This window comes from Schistocerca americana, chromosome 4 (genome assembly GCF_021461395.2).
Source record: "Schistocerca americana isolate TAMUIC-IGC-003095 chromosome 4, iqSchAmer2.1, whole genome shotgun sequence".
NCBI classification, from domain to species: domain Eukaryota; kingdom Metazoa; phylum Arthropoda; class Insecta; order Orthoptera; family Acrididae; genus Schistocerca; species Schistocerca americana.
This window is the reverse complement of record NC_060122.1, coordinates 339121386-339139698: the sequence shown is the minus strand read 5'-3', so window position 1 is coordinate 339139698 and position 18313 is coordinate 339121386. Positions and strand designations below refer to the sequence as shown.

General features: G+C 44.3%; 1 protein-coding gene across 3 annotated transcripts in view; it reads left to right on the top strand.

Annotated features, from left to right (window-relative positions):
• The window catches only part of LOC124614043 (uncharacterized protein ZK1073.1), a 602405-nt gene that overhangs the window by 507296 nt on the left and 76796 nt on the right, over positions 1-18313 (top strand). The gene's annotated exons all lie outside the window — the stretch shown is intronic.

The window sequence follows — 18313 nt, the reverse complement described above, 5'->3', positions numbered from 1 at the left end:
TATTTCAAGTGCTGATTTACTGGACCAAGCGCTGGAGATGTGTTTTGTGTGTGAAAATTGTGACAGTGAATGACGGTGGTATTATGTCAAACTCTTCCCCTGTCATGCATGTCCCCTTCTGCGCATACGAGTGTTCTCCTCTGTTTGCACGAAGTATAGTATGAACATTTGCCTGCAAGTAGACGTCACATTATCGTACATTTATTGCAGTACATTCTCGACCCGGAAACACCGGCACATCGATGGTAAGCAGAACTAATACGGGAAGACCGCTGTCGGTGTTTACAGCTAACGTTGAGGAAGAAGTTCTGTTACATTTTGAGAACAATCCAGAGACAAGCACACGAATAACTGCTGCTGTGTTCGCTATTTAAACGTTTATTACAATAACGTGAAAAAAATTGTAGTACATCGGAAAGATACGTATTAAAAATATTCATATATTAAAGAATTATGCACCTGAAAACACGCTTGTAATAGATTTCAACGTTGCATCAGAATTTCGAAGCAATCGATTAAGAACTTTCGGAGATTAACGATTTTGAACGAACCGACTTATATATTTTTATAACGTTTCGCCTTTTGTTACATGTATGTATCACATATATATACATATGGCATTTTAGTAGGTATATAAAAGAACTTGAGATTTCGACTGAAACGTTGTGTCAAAATTTCAAAGCATCCGTGAAGAAGTTTCGGAGACTTGAGATCTTGAAGAAACGAACGTATACGTTTGTACTTATATTCACAAATCCACGAGAGAAGTTCCGAGACGTACGCTGTACAACTTCACGGCAAATGGCCTCGCCTTAAATCGGTGGCGGAGTTCATTCAGGATAACCGTACCACTGGAAATGAAGAACGCAGTTCCACAGATGTCAGTGTGGAAACAATCAGCACCAAATCGGGAGCGATTCTGTACCAAAGATCCACTTGGCAGTGGAAAACAGCTACCACAGGCTACCTGAAAAACTTAAAACCAGCGGCGAATACGAGTTTCGAGATTATTCCGAGGATGACAGATGAAAATGCGGAGAAATTCGTTTATATAATTCATTAAGTTGCCGCAATATGGAAAACATCTGCACAGACCAGGGCATGATGATTGCCCCTGAAAAATGGAATAAGAGCTACAGATATCTGGTAAGGAAGAATTTAATGTTTGTCTTCCGTAAACGGAAGGCCCACCACTGTGCATTAAAATTGCAATACCATGAAAGCAACATGCTATGAACGTCAAATTGAATGGGACTTTTGAGAAACCTCACATGTCCAGAAAAACAAACTTATCAGGAGATATACAGAACGTTCCAGATCTTTAAATTATGCTGAAATTCCGAGTTTCTTTCTCATTCTTCACTGAAATAGATGTAGAGGAAAGAGCGCCAGTGGACTGTAGGCAATCGTGATACGTTTTCTTGACGATAACTTAAGACTTATTTAGTGAACAAATCGGTTTTCTCAGTGTTTTGTAATAAATAAGCATGAATCATTACTTAACTCATACTTTATTGCTAGTATGGACAAAAATCAAAGAAATTATTCCAGTTTTCCATTGTCTTTGAAATTACACACATGGTTCTTTCTTTGACAGATCTGGGCCAGTTGTATATGTCAGCTTGGAAGTTATGGATGATTTCTTCTTTCGGTAGGAATGGTAGAAGTCGCCTTAGGTCATGCATTTTATTGTCATTTTTAGACACATATCGATTATTCTCTGTTTCTGACAGTGCTGACAACATAAAATATTGGGGGAAGCCCATATCATATCTATGTGGAGGGTATCTCTTCGGATTAGGTGATACAGTGGCTGCATAACAAAGAAAATGCCGGAACGTATGGGATATAAAATCATAGGTAAATCGATTTTGTAAAAAAAAAATGGATATGTGGCGTTTCTCAGTGTTCCCATTCAACCGGCGTGATGCGTATTAGAAGCTTCGATGTGCAAATGATTAGTATTTCAGCGCAAACGCACGAAGTAGGTAGCAGCAACGCTACCTACAGTCTGTATATAAGAAAAGATTACACAGCGCGTTTGTCATTCAGAAATCGCTTTAGATTGTCGTTGTTCAAAGATCGTCCCTGTGTTAGAAGGAGAAACGACTGCCATCGCGCGTTGGAATGCGACAGCGATAGGATCGTTCTGCGATATTTTCGCTTGTGTTGGTCAGAATACAGCGGCTATCAGGAGAATATGGCATCAATGGGTTCAGGAGGGCCAAACTCAGCTCCATGCAGGATATGAACGGCCCTACACGATTATCTCTGGAGAGGACAGATATTTTGCTTGCTCAGTCATGCAAGATCGTACAGTAACATCACAAACCTTCACTCGGGATACCCCGTGTATCAGGCGAATGTGGAGTCGAAGGGTTCAGGAGAGCCATACTCAACGTCGTGCAGGATGTCAATGGTTCCACGCGACTAGCGCCGGAGAGGACATATACATTGTTTGCTCATCCATGCAGGATCATACAGCAAGGTCATATACATTTACTCGTGATGCCTCGACTATCAGGGGAATGTGGAATCTATGGGTTCAGGAAACTATGCAGGATCTCAACTGCTCCAAGCAACTAGTGCCGGAGGGGAAAGGTATATTGTTTGCTCTGCCATACAGGATCGTACAGCAGCGTCACACACCTTCAGTCAGAAAATGAGCTTGTTTGCAGCACGCATGGGCAGTGAGACGCCGTCTGGGGCGCCACCGACTGACAACACTACGACCATTGTTGCGGCTTTGTTTCACGCGGCAGCAGAAAGAGGCTTTTGGGCAGTCGTTATCCGAATGACGACACTGGACACAGACTTTCCAGACGACTCTCAGTTTTGCGTACACCATCACGACAGACGTATCCATGCGTGAAGGCTTGTAGTAAAGCGAAAGTTTACAGACTGCACTCTTCATCGCCATATAGACCAGCACATGGAGTGATGATGGTTTCTAATACTGTTGCTTACAGAGCACCATCACCTTTGGTTCGCATAGCCATTAATGTGGACAGCAGGCGTTGCCGACGCCGACGTCTGTGTCCTATCTTCGAAGTCTTCATGAAATTACCTTCCAAGTTTACGTAAGTCCTCATGTTGCCCCTGCTGTCTTGGCCGGTCATGGGTTGCCGAGTGACTGGCACGTCACTGCTTGCCAGTCACTATGTTTAACAAACTCTGGCATAGAGCTGAAGCCTCAGTAAACGATGTTCTTGTACAGGTCATCAAAATTCAGTCAGACTCTATAACCAGCCAGGGCTTCCCGAGGTGGCAACTATGTGTACTAAATTTCGCACACTGTATTTAATCATGTATTGTTAACGCTATTTGGATGGTGAATGAGTATGTAGCGTTTATCCGTAAGTTTAATAAACACTAGAGATACATATAACAGAGACTTTGGTACTGTCCTTCACTATTTACAACGGTCTGCAAACGCTGTGGTAACTTTTCGATTCCGCGACAGTACAAGTCAGGTGGTTTTGAGGCAAATAACTCGTCGAGTCATGCTCGGAGTGCATTTTCATCCGGAACGGGAGTTCTTTGAAGGTTGCTCGAGAGGGACAGGAAAATGCGAAAATCTGAGGGCCCAATATTGGGTGAATAAGGTGTGTGCGGAAAAACTTCCCAACCCAACTGTGTATTGCCGGCTCAGTCGTTGACAATAAATGTCAGTGGTGACGGTTACCCGTCGGGGAAGTAATTCGTATTACACCACACCGTCGCTGTTCCACCAGATGCATAACATTACCTTTTGAGGACGAACGCATGTCTTTGAATGGGAAGTAACCGCTATGTTTGGGCTGAACCATATCTTTCTTTTCCTTACGTTAGGGTAAAGACACCATTTCTCGTCACCGGTAACAATGCAGGATAGCAATGGACGGAGTCGTTCACGAGACCATTGATGACGAGCAAGCAGAGGTGCACTTATAGCCGCACACAGATTTTTGTGAAGTTGGCTTACACCATGCGGTACCCATACACCCGATTTTTGAACCATCCCCAGTGCTTTCAAATGTTGCACGATAGTGGAATGATCGCAGTTCATCACATCTGCTAGTTCTCGAGTACACTGATGCACATCCCTGTGGATTAATGAGTTTAAACGATCGTCATCAAACCGTGAAGCTCTTCCTGAACGTGAGGAGTCACTAACATCAGATCGATCCTCGTTAAAAAGAGGAAACTAGTTCCTTGCCGTGCTGCGCCCAGTGGCATTATCCCCATACACGGCGCGAATGTTCCTGGCTGCTTCCGCTGTTGTCATCCTTATATTTTGAACTCAAACAGAAGAATATGTTGGAAATATTCCGATTTCTCCTCTTGGCACTCCATCTTTTAGCGTCCACAGCTCCACTCACTATCACCAAATGACGAAATGAAAATATGTAAACTCAAGTAGCTATAGTGACCTACAAAAGAAAATGACAATTGATAAATAAACCCATATCAACGGGAATACCATGCTGCAAAACAAAAACGCCACGAACTTAGGCACCAACCTAACACACTGAGGCGCCAAAGAAACTGTTATAGGCATGCGTATTCAAATACAGATATATGTAAACAGGCAGAATACGGCGCTGCGGTCGGTAATTCCTATATAAGACAACAAGTGTCTGGCGCAGTTGTTAGATCGGTTGCTGGTGCTACAATGATAGATTGTTAGGATTTAAGTGAGTTTTAACGTGGTGTTATAGTCGGTGCACGAGTGATGGGACACAGCATCTCCGAAGAGCGATGAAGTGGGGATTTTCCCATACGATCATTTTACGAGTGTACCGTGAATAACAGGAATCTGGTAAAACATCACATCTCCGACATCACTGCGGCCGGAAAAAGATCCTGCAAGAACGGGACCAACGACGACCAACGACTTGAAAGCAGCAGCAAAGAGCTGGTGTTACCTTAGCTATGGGTGAAGTTCCCGCACAGTACACACACATTCTTGCATGCGTGCGCTCGCACATACGCACACGCACACACACACACAAACACACACACAGACACACACACACACACACACACACACACACACACACACAATGATATGCGGTGTATAAAACGTCGACCTTTACAACAGGAGTAACAGAATGCAGCAGGCTTCCGTGGACACGAAACAGTCCATTGTTCTGCGCGGAATGAGAAGTTTCATTGTTCGGAGGACGAGGCGCACTTCTGGACCGCAACACATGTACTGACTATTTAGCAAATGGGGCCTATTGTTATCATCGCGGCTGTTACTACGAGGTGACTTCAGGAAAGACAGATTTTATTCCACATATTTGTAAAACTAAATGGATAGGAGATTAAATGGTTAACGTTCCGTCAGTGACGAGATCATTATAAATGGAGTAAAATCTCGGAATGGATAAGGTTGGGGAAATAAATAGACAAAATCCTTTCCAAAGATATCATCTCTGGCATCTGCATTAGGCAGTTTAGGAAAAAAACAGAAGATCTAAGTCTGGAATGCCGGACAGTGTTTCAAACGTACAGAAACGCGAGTTTAATGTCTAAACAGTGCACCGCCCTGTTTTCTTTCAGACTCAAATGTAAGAATTCCTAAGGAACCAAACTGCTGATGTCACCGGTCCCTAGACTTACCACTACTTAAACTAACTTATGCTAAGAACAACACACACACACACACACACACACACACACACACACACGAGGAAGGACTCGAACCTCCGGCGTGAGGGGACGCATAATCCGTGAATGGCGCCTCTAACCGCGCGACCACTCCGCTCGGCTTTCAGACTCACGAAGAGCAAATAGAGAAGACGAATGCAGTTACGCAGGGTGCAATGAAATATCAGTGATCAGTACAGGAGTGCTCATCGATTTGGGCTTTGGACAACTCTGATTTTTGATTAGTGTATGCTTGGTAAATGATAAGATGGGAATGTATGTGGGAACCACAAAAGATCTCATAAATCGATAAAGATATCGACGTATTCAAAGCTCTTGCTTTCTAATGATGCAAGAGTACTCTTGATCTTGCTGACGGATATCTTCAGTGATGATGTTTGGTTTGTTGGGCGCCCAACTGCGAGGTCATCAGCGCCGGCACAAAGCCCCAATTTTTACACCGTCCAATTTTTTTCACAGTCCAATCTAGCCACTGTCACGAATGATGATGATGATGAAATGATGAAGACAACGCAAACACCCAGTCCCCGGGCAGAGAAAATCCCCAACCCAGCCGGGAATCGAACCCGGGTCTCCACTAGACCACGAGCTGCGAACGAATTTCTTCGAGACTGAAGTGAAATTCGTCTCAGTCAGGCATTGCAAACCATATCTCTGATGACGTGCCGTAGCTGATGACGTACTCAGTTGTCGGAGCCGAGGTTCACCTCTTACCGTGACAATGGCGCTGCCCATTAGCGCTGGAAACGGCCTCGGTGTGAGTACGCGGCTGCCCGCCTGCGTGACGTCATTGGGCAGAGAGGGAGAAAGAGAAAGAGTGCGGGAGAGGTGTGTGCGCGGTCCAGGGCGCAGGCCCTGCCTCCGGCGGCGGAAGCCGCGGTCCAAAGGTCAAGGTGCAGCCTGGCCGGGCCGCCCAGCCGCCCAGGGCTGCGGACACTCGATACCTGCCACCGCCACGCCACCTCCCAGCTCCACACAGCAGGCGCAGCCCGGAGGCCACTGGTCTCTGGGTCACCCCCCCCCCCCCTCCCCCCTACAAGCACTAGCGGTCCTAGCAGCCAAGTACCCTACAGCTCTGCCACAGCAAATAACAGAAGTTCCCTTGTTGTATGTATGCAGTAGAGTAGGAATAATACGTAATAAGTGATTAATGGTAGCGAGATTTAGAGCTGCCACCTCTGGGAGTAACAAAGGTGGCCATCGCATTTACACTACTGGCCATTAAAATTGCTACACCATGAAGATGACGTGCTACAGACGCGAAATTTAACCGACAGGAAAAAGATGCTGTGATATACAAATGATTAGCTTTTCAGAGCATTCACACAAGGTTGGCGCCAGTGGCGACACCTACAACGTGCTGACATGAGGAAAGTTTCCAACCGATTTTTCATACACAAACAGCAGTTGACCGGCGTTAACAGGTGAAACGTTGTTTTGATGCCTCGTGTAAGGAGGAGAAATGCGTACCATCACGTTTCCGACTTTGATAAAGGTCGGATTGTAGCCTATCACGGTTTATCGTATCGCGACATTGCTGCTCGCGTTGGTCGAGATCCAATGACTGTTACCAGAATATGGAATCGGTGGGTTCAGGAGGGTAATACGGAATGCCGTGCTGGATCCCAACGGCCTCGTATCACTAGCAGTCGAGATGACAGGCATCTTATCTGCATGGCTGAAACGGATCGTGCAGCCACGTCTCGATCCCTGAGTCAACAGATGGGGACGTTTGCTAGACAGCAACAATCTGTACGAACATTTCGACGACATTTGCAGCAACATGGACTATCAGCTCGGAGACCATGGCTGCGGTTGTCCTTGACGCTGTATCACTGACAGGAGTGCCTGTGATGGTGTGTACTCAGCGACGGAGCTGGGTGCACGAATGGCAAAACGTCATTTTTTCGAATGAATCCAGGTTCTGTTTACAGCATCGTGATGGGCGCATCCGTGTTTGGCGACATCGCGGTGAAGGCACATTGGAAACGTGTATTCGTCATCGCCATACTGGCGTATCACCCGGCGTGACGGTATGGGATGCCACTGCTTACACGTCTCGGTCACCTCTTCTTCGCATTGACGGCGCTTTGAACAGTGGACGTTACTTTTCAGATTTGTTACGACCCATGGCTCTATCCTTCATTCGACCCCTGCGAGATCCTACATTTCAGCAGGATAATGCACGACCGCATTTTGCAGCTCCTTTACGGGCCTTTCTGGAGACAGAAAATGTTCGACTGCTGCCCTGGCCAGCACATTCTCCAGATCTCTCACCAATTGAAAACGTCTGGTCAATGGTGGCCGAGCGACTGGCTCGTCACAATACGCCAGTCACTACTCTTGATGAACTGTGGTGTCGTGTTGAAGCTGCGTGGGGAGCTGTACCTGTACACACCATCCAAGCTCTGTTTGACTCAATGCCCAGGCGTATCAAGGCCGTTATTACGGCCAGAGATGGTTGTTCTGCGTACTGATTTCTCAGGATCTATGCACCCAAATTGCGTGAAAATGAAATCACATGTCAGTTCTAGTATAATATATTTGTCCAATGAATACCCGTTTATCATCTGCATTTATTCTTGGTGTAGCTATTTTAATGGCCAATAGTGTAATTGATCTTGGAAGACAGGTACGTGTACGACATTCTGTGCTACTTCAACTCTACGCAGTAGTTCAGTCATAGCGACTGGCGAGTAGTCAGTTTCTCAGCAGCTCATGACTAGATGCTTCCAGTGTTTGTGATATCTGGGGAACGTGCAAGCTAGGCCAATAGTCGAACACCCTCTGTGAAGTGGGCCTGGACAGCAGGGGGAACATGCAGTCTTGTGTTATCTTGTTGAAGAATAACATCATGCAGACATCGAAGACACGGAACGGTCACCGACCGTAATACATCATTCTAATTAGCAGCTGTTCTAGCCAGAGAAGATGGTGTTGTGTGTTCAATAGCACACCATAGCATGACACCTCGTGTTCGACCTGTAGCCAATGACTGCTGTGTCTGCCAGAGATACAGCCACACACAGAGAAGGCGGCACACGGCAAGACCCCGATTCAGAAATGTGCAACATATTGCGGTCGGACACAACGCGGACTATGTTATGCTTCCGCCACACGTCACGCAAATAGTTCCCAAATGAACATTCATGTGCCAAATGCAGATATAAGCAGACGCAAGTCTCCTCTCAGACAGGGTGTATCAACAGTTAGTATCAACACCGGACCTCGAGACAGCATCATGATTTCTTTAGTCGCCTCCCAAAAGAAGCCAACTCGACATTCTATTAGTTATATTAGTCATTGTTCACAGAATTCAGCACTTGACCAGTGTCCAATCTAGATCAGTGTAAGTGAACTTTCAACTACATTAAACACATCCTCTTCACAATCAAGTTACTTAGTGTATGATATATAATAATAAATCGTTGTAAATTGTTGCTAATAGGTGTTATGGTAATTTCTGTCGTAGTTTGCCTAATCCTGTTTGGCCTTGTAACGAGGTTGTATAGTCGCTGGATGCAAGAGAGCCACCTCAATGACAGCAACTGCTTGCGGTAGTAGGGGGTTCTCTTTGTGCCACATTCGTCTTTGACGCCAAAGGTATTTGGTAAATACAGAAATGATGAACGCAGTCTCGAAACGTTTGTTCTCGTTAGAGCCTCCCCACACGGAGTACGTGTAGCTACAGGCTTTTTCGAAAAATAATCTAGTTTTTAAGGGTCGTCATAGGCTGGTGAAATGAGAAATGCAATGGGTTTTAGAACTACGAAAGCGAAGAGATTGTACATTTATTTTTGTACCGAGGACGTGCTTTTTCATAAGATACTGATCTTGCTTTTCCCCATTTCTTTACTTAATAAACCACTGTTTCAGAATGCTCTCGCAATTGCGTCTGCACAGCATGTTACTGAGGTGGCACTGTGTAAAATTTGCTGTTGTTTGGCAAAAGAAGCAAATTTTAACTTTGCAACGACAGTAATATGTAGGTTTTACTCAAAATTCGCCCCTCATGTCGCTTTTCTGAAAGTTACAAATTGTTAACAAGATAGGCGAAAATAAACCGCTGCTTTTGTTGCATTTTCAGAGGAATTCGTTTTAGATATTAATCAAAGCAGAAGTGATAGATCTTTTTGAATCATCACCATGCAAGTGTGAGCGTGGAGGCGCTCTATTTAATATTTTAAAAAATTGAGTGTACACTTCAGTTTAGAACGGCAGTTCCCCTCCAGCTCTGGGCATTTGCCCTACAACGCCTGCCATAACACTCACCGCTACTGCTCTCCCTACGCATGCCCTGCCGACTGCGCATCTACCGGCTGCCTTATTCTGCACTAACTCTACTTGCTGTTGACAATAATGACGCACACCTTACTCATCCCCATCGAGCTTGCATTCGGTAGTGCTCGGTTCTGCTTGGGTTTGTTTTTCTGACAGTGTTAGTTGTTCGTTAACAGTGATAAACTGCAGTATGGGTAAGTTTACTGGACTTGTCCGATATGCATGGTTCACTGAAAGCCATGGAACAGGGGTAAAATGTCATTATGCTGAGCTGTTGCCGCATTGACGTCAACCGCAACACAGTACTTTTACATAGGAAGCTTGTTACCTTACTCTGTGTTTTGTATCGTACATTTTGATAAAAGCGTGTTTCAGGTAGACCGCCTCTGTAGCAGAAGAGTTAGCGCCGATGTTTTCAGTACAGAAAGACACTGGTTCGATTGCCGGCATCTCTTCGGATTTTCGTGAGGAGGGGAGGTCTGGAATGGTGTCCACTCAGCCTCGTCAGGCCAAATGAGGAGATGCTTGAATAAAGAACCAGCGGCATCACTAGGATTCATTTGATGACGATAATGGCTGGAGGGATTAGCGACGTGCTTATCACATGTGCCTCGATCATACACTGTAGAGCCAAAAAAGCTAGCACGCCTACCTAATATCGTGTAGAGCCCCCGCGAGAACGCAGAAGTGGCGCAACAAGACGTGGCATGGACTCGACTAATGCCTCAAGTAGTGCTGGAGGGAATTAACACCATGAATCCTGCATTGATGTCCATAAATCAGTAAGAGTACCAAGGGGGGTAGGTATCTTCTGAGCAGCATGTTGCAAGGCATCCCAGATATGCTCAATAATGCTCATATCTGGGGAGTTTGGTGGCCAGCGGGAGTGTTTAAACTCAGAAGAGTGTTCCTGGAGCCACTTTGTAGCAATTCTGACCGAGAGGGGTGTTGCATTGTCCTGCTGCAATTGCCCAAGTCCATTGGAATGCATAATGGACATGAATGGATGCAGGAGATCAGACAGGATGTTTACGCACGTGTCATCTATCACGGTCGTATCAGGAGTCCCACTTCACTCCAACTGCACACGCCCCACGCCATTACAGAGCCTCCACCAGCTTGAACAGTCCCCTGCTGATATTCAGGGTTCACGGATTCATGAGGTTGTTTCCATACCCGCACTCCTCCATCCGCTCGATACAATTTGAAACGAGACTCATCCGACCAGGCAACATGTTTGGAGTCATCAACAGTCCAATGTGGGTGTTGACGGACCCAGGCGAGGCCTAAAGCTTTGTGTCGTGCAGTCATCAAGGGTACGCGAGTGGGCTATCGGCTCCGAAAGCCTATATCCATGATGTTTCGTTGAATGGTTCGCACGCTGACAGTTGTTGATGGCCCAGCACTGAAATCTGCAGCAATTTGAGGAAGGGTTGCATTTCTATCACGTTGAACGATTCTCTTCGGTCTTCGTTGGTCCCGTTCTTGCAGGATCTTTTTCCGGTCGCAGCGTTGTCAGAAATTTGATGTTTTACCGGTTCCCTGATATTCACGGTACTCTCGTGAAATGGTCGTACGGGAAAATCCCCACTTCATCGCTACATCGTTGATGCTGTGTCCCACCGCTCGTGCGCCGACTGTAACACCACGTTCAAACTCACTTAAATCTTGATAACCTGCCATTGTAGAAGTAGTAACCGATCTAAAACCTACGCTAGACACTCTTTGTGTTATATAGGTTTTGCCGACCGCAGCGCCGTATTGTGCCTGTTTACATGTCTCTGTGTTTGAATAAGCATGCCTATATCAGTTTTTTTGGCCCTTCAGTGTAGATCTCTCCGCATACTGCCATGTTGGCTGCAATCTACAAGTCGGAACAGGCGTAAGGGCTAATTCGTAATTGTTGTTGCATTTCAGGTTTTTTAACCGTTCCGAACTGTGGTAACAAACCAAATAAATAATAATTACTTTATTACTCTGTAATGAGCCATCGAACACCACAGACCCCTCAGAAAATATCCATGTAAAACCTCCGAAATTTTGCCAAAACTATAGTGACTGCAGTACTTCAGTCATCTTGATAATTGAGTGTGGTATTTGGGGTTCAAGGAAGTGCTTGGAAATCGTTATCATGTTCTGCCAGCCACTGAGCAACATGTTTGCTCATATGATAAAGGCACATTATTTCCCTAAACAATTCCATCATTCCGAGGGAAAGTGATTGTTGCCTCCTATGCCAATTCTAACCTATTCTGAACGAAATCTCCGTCTCTTTGGGATTCACTGGATTCAAAGGACTTCTTTCGATAAAGTGCACTGGTTTACATATGACCAATAAAAGTAACAGCGTTGCTCTTCTGCAGCACTGGACAGATCTGCACCCTGTTCGAGAGGTAGACGCACTAACTGCGCTTCAGAGGGCCACAGTTATTCCCATCATCTGTAAGGAAAATTTGGGCGTAGCGTCCCGTGGACGACGAGGTCCTTAGAGACGGACAGAAGTCCGGATTAGGGAAGCATTCGGAAGGAATACAGTCATTGTAAAGGAAGCATTCCAGCATTCACCTTAAGCGGTTTAGAAAACCACGTAAAACCTAAATCTGGATGGCCAAATGCCAGCCAGGACTCTCAGCCTATGTGCCACCTTCTATAGATGACCAGTTCTGCTACGCTACTTTCACTTATGATTGAAAAGAAAGTTCATTTTTCTTATTTAATTTTGTTGGTATTTGGATGAATATACGTTCTTCAATTCTTTATTTAGTAGATTAATTCTCTGTCTACAGAAGTTCACATGCATATCACTTTGTTAACTTTTGTTTTGGCATCACGGCCAACACCTTCATATCTTTTAGCGCTTCGTCATTCAATGCCTAAAGAGGCTAAACTGTCTTCTAATATGGTGCTCCACAACTGACTCTACGCTGATGTCTGCCATCTTGCGGACGAGTTTGCCTATAGACTAGTACTAAAAGAATTCACAGAGTAAGTTCTTACAAAACATGCCGCTATCTCCGTTGCGAAACGCAAGGCTCAGTACTTTCTGCAACTCAGATGTGCTGCTTCTGCTGTGAATCAGGAGTACTATTCGACTTTAAAGGCTGATTAACGGGAGAGATAAGGGAAGATTCAGAGAAAGCTATGCGCTTCGTGATTTAGCTTGGGAGTGCCACAGAAATTTTCAGACTGATCTAGGAAGTACTACAAGAAACGCGTTGTACTTCTTGGGGAAAGTTATTTACGTAATTCGAAGATCACACATACCAGACCTTGTCAAAAACTTACTACTTTCTCCAAAATGCATTTTACGTAATGATAAATCTGTCTAAAGAGTTCAATGGCATAGATTTTTCGCGTTCATTCAGAGGGATGTCTATATTTTTTCTTTCCGCGAGCCATCCGCCAAAAGAACTGGGAGGCGGCTTGGGGTGAGGATTTATGGTTATGATACTGTATGTAAAGCACAGGACTAACATTCGTGAGGAGTGGGGATCAAATCCCTATCGGACCCTCGAGATTTAGGTTTTCCGTGGTTTGTTCGGACATGTCTGGAAGAACAGATACCGTATATATATATATATATATATATATATATATATATATATATATATATATATATATATACAAAGGCTCACCGGCCATTTGACCATCTACTTCTGTGAGGATGCACAAACAGTGCCTGAATTCTTACGGGAATCGGCAAAAAGCAGCGAGTAATGAGCATACTGGGCAGGGGCACTATGAATGTAGTGCGGTACAACAAGTTGGTTAATGTGGGTCTCAGGGGATGCGTGCCAGAGATAAGTCGCTGCAGTGCAATATCCTCTGTGTACTCGGTGGCTCAGATGGTAATAAAAAAAACTGAGTAAATGGATCAACGACGAAGTGAAACGGCTATCTTGTGACGCCCTCCCCGAGCAGATGCAACGAACGAAAACGAACAAAATGAGATTTAAAATGAAAAAAGAAAGATGGGTAGAGCGTCTGCCGTGTAATCAGGAGATCCCGGGTTCGAGTCTCCGTCGGGGCACGCATTTTCAACTGTCCCCGTTGACTTATATGCAGCTCGGGGTATTCATTTCATTGTAATAACAAACAAATTTTTGTCTTCACTATTTGAAGTAGTACAGTTATATAGTTACTAACAGATGTGTTGCCGTCGTGATCAAGGCAACATAGTTGTCAATAAGTTACAAGACAGACAGCTCCTCGTTACTACGTACAAGATGAAACTGCGTAAATAAAAAATTAAATTCTGACAGTTTTACAGATGTTTTACTTTTTTTACAATTACATTGTTGAAATAATGGTCACAGGGAATGAGAACAAAACGGCGGTTTATCTTCTTGCGTTCGGTGGTCGTCGCGTAAATGTTACCCTCTGACCGGCGTGAAGATGGTCCGCTTCCAGAAAACTATACGAAGCTGTGTCGCTCCAACCGACAGTTTCAGCATGAAACACAAGAACATAAATATTTTGTAACTATTTCCCAAATCATAACCGGTAAAACTCATTAAATATTAGGTTGGTGTATAAATTTGAAGCGTTTTTATTTTGTATATTAGTATTGCAGTTGCTATGGGTTTATTTATCAATTTTCATTTTTTATTGGTAGTTCAGTGTTGCTGTTTGACTTTATGTATTGTTATTTAATCATTTGGAGATAGTGAGTGGAGCTGTGGACGCTAGAGAATGGAGTGACATGTGGAGAACTGGAAACGTTTTCGACATTCTTCTGTTTGATTCAGTACAGTGGTGACAGCAGCGGAGGCAACCACAAACATTTGCGCCATGTATGAGGCTAAATGCCATTGGATAGAGCGCAGCAAAAAAATGGTTTTCTCGTTTCAAGGAGGATCATTTTGACATTGGTGGCTCTTCAGGGTGGCTCTTCACATTCAGGAAGATCTTCGGGGATTGATGAAGATCGTTTAAACGCACTAATCCTCAGTGATCCACGTCAATATACTCAAGAACTGGTAGATGTGGTGAAATGAGATCATTCCACTTCGGTGCGACATTGGCATGCAGTGTTGAAGGTTCAAAGATCTGGTTTATGAGTACCTCATGCTCTAACCCAGTATCTCAAAAATCAGCTGGTTCTTTTCTGCTTGCACGTCATCAAACGGTTCGTGAACAAAACCGACCATTTCTACCCTGTATAGTTAATGGAGTAGAGAAATAGTGTCTTTATACCAACGTAAGGAAAAGAGAGGAATGGTTGGGCCCCGACAAAGCAGCAACTCCACGTACAAAGATCTGCGGACATCCACAACAGATCTGGTGGAACAGCGGTGGTGTGGTGTACTACGAATTGCGTCCCCAAGGTGTAACCGTCACTGCTCACATTTACTGCCGACAACTGAGACGTCATGCATATGCAGTCCAAAAACAGCGACCAGGAAGACTGCGAGACACGATGCTACTCCACGATAACCGCCACCCGTATTCTGCTAGATGTGACGTCCCCTCTCCCCTTTTGTTGTCGCTGTTGATGTTGAGCCGCTACTGCTACAGCCCGCTCGGTGGAATGGAGACGCGACGCGCCGTGATGGTTGTCCCCGTCGGATAACGTGGAACAGCACCTGAAAATCTCTAAAGAAGATTGTTCCTCGCGTAATGTATGAAAGTCCGTTTGCGAATCCGCACAGTCTCCTCAGCGATGCGAACTGTTGATTTTAATGGTCTATTATGGTTTTATGATGATTTGTTGTGCCCGGTTAGTTATTTATTGCAGAACTGAGTGAATCATTCATCACCGGCGTCGTTTCACACCACTGAAGCGAGGAAAAATTCATTTGCGGTTCAGTATCACTAGTTGTTGTTACGTTGCTAGGCAGAATTGTTCACTACGGCACGACGCAAATCCAAAGATTATCTATAATGCTATCTTGCTTTCGTGCGTCGTGATATTTCGGCAAAACACTCCTTTCAATGCTCAATGTTCATCAAGTCACTCTTTCAATTAAAATGTTCACAGTTAATTAATTTTGACTAACAGCTATCACAGAGTTCAATTAGTGATGGAGCCAACACGTGAGATTTCCATTACTGACGAACAATTTTATTGTTCCTTCTTATAAGGGAACATCCCCATCGCACCCCTCTCAGATTTAGTTACAAGTTGGCACAGTGGATAGGCCTTGAAAAACTGAACACAGATCTATGAAAAAAATAAGCAAAATATACAAACTGAGTAGTCCATGCGCAAGATAGGCAACATCTAGGATAGTGTGAACTCAGGAGCGCCGTGGTCCCGTGGTTAGCGTGAGCAGCTGCGGAACGAGAGGTCCTTGGTTTAAGTCTTCCATCGAGTGAAAAGTTTACATTTTTTATTTTCGCAAAGTTATGATCTGTGCGTTCGTTCACTGACGTCTCTGTTCACTTTAATAGTTTAGTGTCTGTGTTTTGCGACCGCACCGCAAAAGCGTGCGATTAATAGACGAAAGGACGTGCCTCTCCAATGGTAACCGAAAACATTTGATCGCAAGGTCATAGGTCAACCGATTCCTCCACAGGAAAACACGTCTGATATATTCTGTACGACACTGGTGACGGCATGTGCGTTACATGACAGGAATATGTTGTCGACTCACCTAACTTGTACACTTGGCAAATGGGTAAAAAGATACAGTTTGTATATTTTGCTTATTTTTGTTATAGTTCCACACAACTTCCTGTTTTCTCGATTGATCCGTGTTCAGTTTTTCAAGGCCTATCCACTGCGCCAACTTGTAACTAAATCTGAGGGAGGGGGGGGGGGGTGCGATGGGGAGGTTCCCTTGTTAGCAATTAGTTTATAATCATCACACCACACGCACACCGATGAATTAGATCAATTACGATTGTTTTCAATTCGGTGATCGTGACAATTACGACAACTTTTACAATCGGCGTATTTGTATTATCTTCGTGTGGTCGTATTAATGTTTCCTACTCCATGCTAATCAGGTATTGCAGTCTCCGATAGTATGTCGATTCTTCGTTGTAACTGTTCACTTTCACGAAGGTTGAGTCCAATTTTTTGAATAGAAACGATCTCGTAGCGTTTCTTTTGTAGTACTATAACAAACGGTGCTCTCTCTCGACGTGATAGCAAGCAAGCTAGCAAGCGACTAACATTTCCATGATCGAGCATTGTAGACGCATTGAATTTCCTTTTCGCCGCGTTTACACCTCTCTTTCACAATAAATATTATCTTTGACCGACACATTACTTTGGAGTTAACTTTCGTCGTACTAGTTTGCAGTTATTACTTAGATGTTAGACAGCTAACTAAAAATAACGTTGCCGGCCGGAGTGGCCGAGCGGTTCTAGGCGCTACAATCTGGAACCGCGCAACCGCTACGGTCGCAGGTTCGCATTCTACCTCGGGCATGGATGTGTGTGATGTCCTTAGGTTAGTTAGGTTTACGTAGTTCTGAGTTCTAGGGGACTGATGACCTCAGAAGTTAAGTCCCATAGTGCTCAGAGCCATTTGAACCATTTGAGAAATAACCTTTCTTTCTTTCTACCTTTATATCATGACATACTCAGTAATTATTGAAATTGGTGTTCATCAAAACTTTAAGGTGTTATATTATTGTCAAAGTTGTCGTACCTGTCAGGATAACACTGTTCCCTAGTTTAAATTATCTTGAAATCCTTATTTGGGTTTTCGGGTTTCTTGGGGTGTTACATAGACTAACAAAAAACGCAATACAGGAGGTGGGTTGGAAAGTCATTCCGCTCCCACCTTATTCACCTGATCTTACACCTTCAGATTTTTCATATTTTTCGCTCTCCATTTTCTGGATGAAAATACGATCAGAACATGGCTTCGCCTTAAAACCACGTGATTTCTATAGTTGTGGAATCGATAAGTTACCCCAGCGATGGCAGACTGCTGACAAGGGAACCTCCCCATCGCACCCCGCTCAGATTTAGTTGTAATTTGGCACAATGGATAGACCTTGGAAAACTGAACACAGATCAATCGAGAAAACAGTAAGAAGTTGTGTGGAACTATGAAAACAATAAGCAAAATATACAAACTGAGTAGTCCATGAGCAAAATAGGCAACATCAAGGAGAGTGTGAGCTCAGGAGCGCCGTCGTCCCGTGGTTAGCGTGAGCAGCTGCGGAACGAGAGGTCCTTGGTTCAAGTCTTCCATCGAGTGGAATGATTAAATTTTTATTTTCAGACAATTATCAAAGTTCAGGAACTCACACATAATCAGCTTCGCTCTCAAAAATTTCAGGAGATGTTCAAATTTGCTTGGACATATGCAGGATTTGACGGTCTACACACGGAAAAATTTGAAAACGTTAAAAACATTTGTTTTGACAGAGCACAGGGAAAACTGTGCGACTGTGAAACTGTTGCATTCATTTGTTG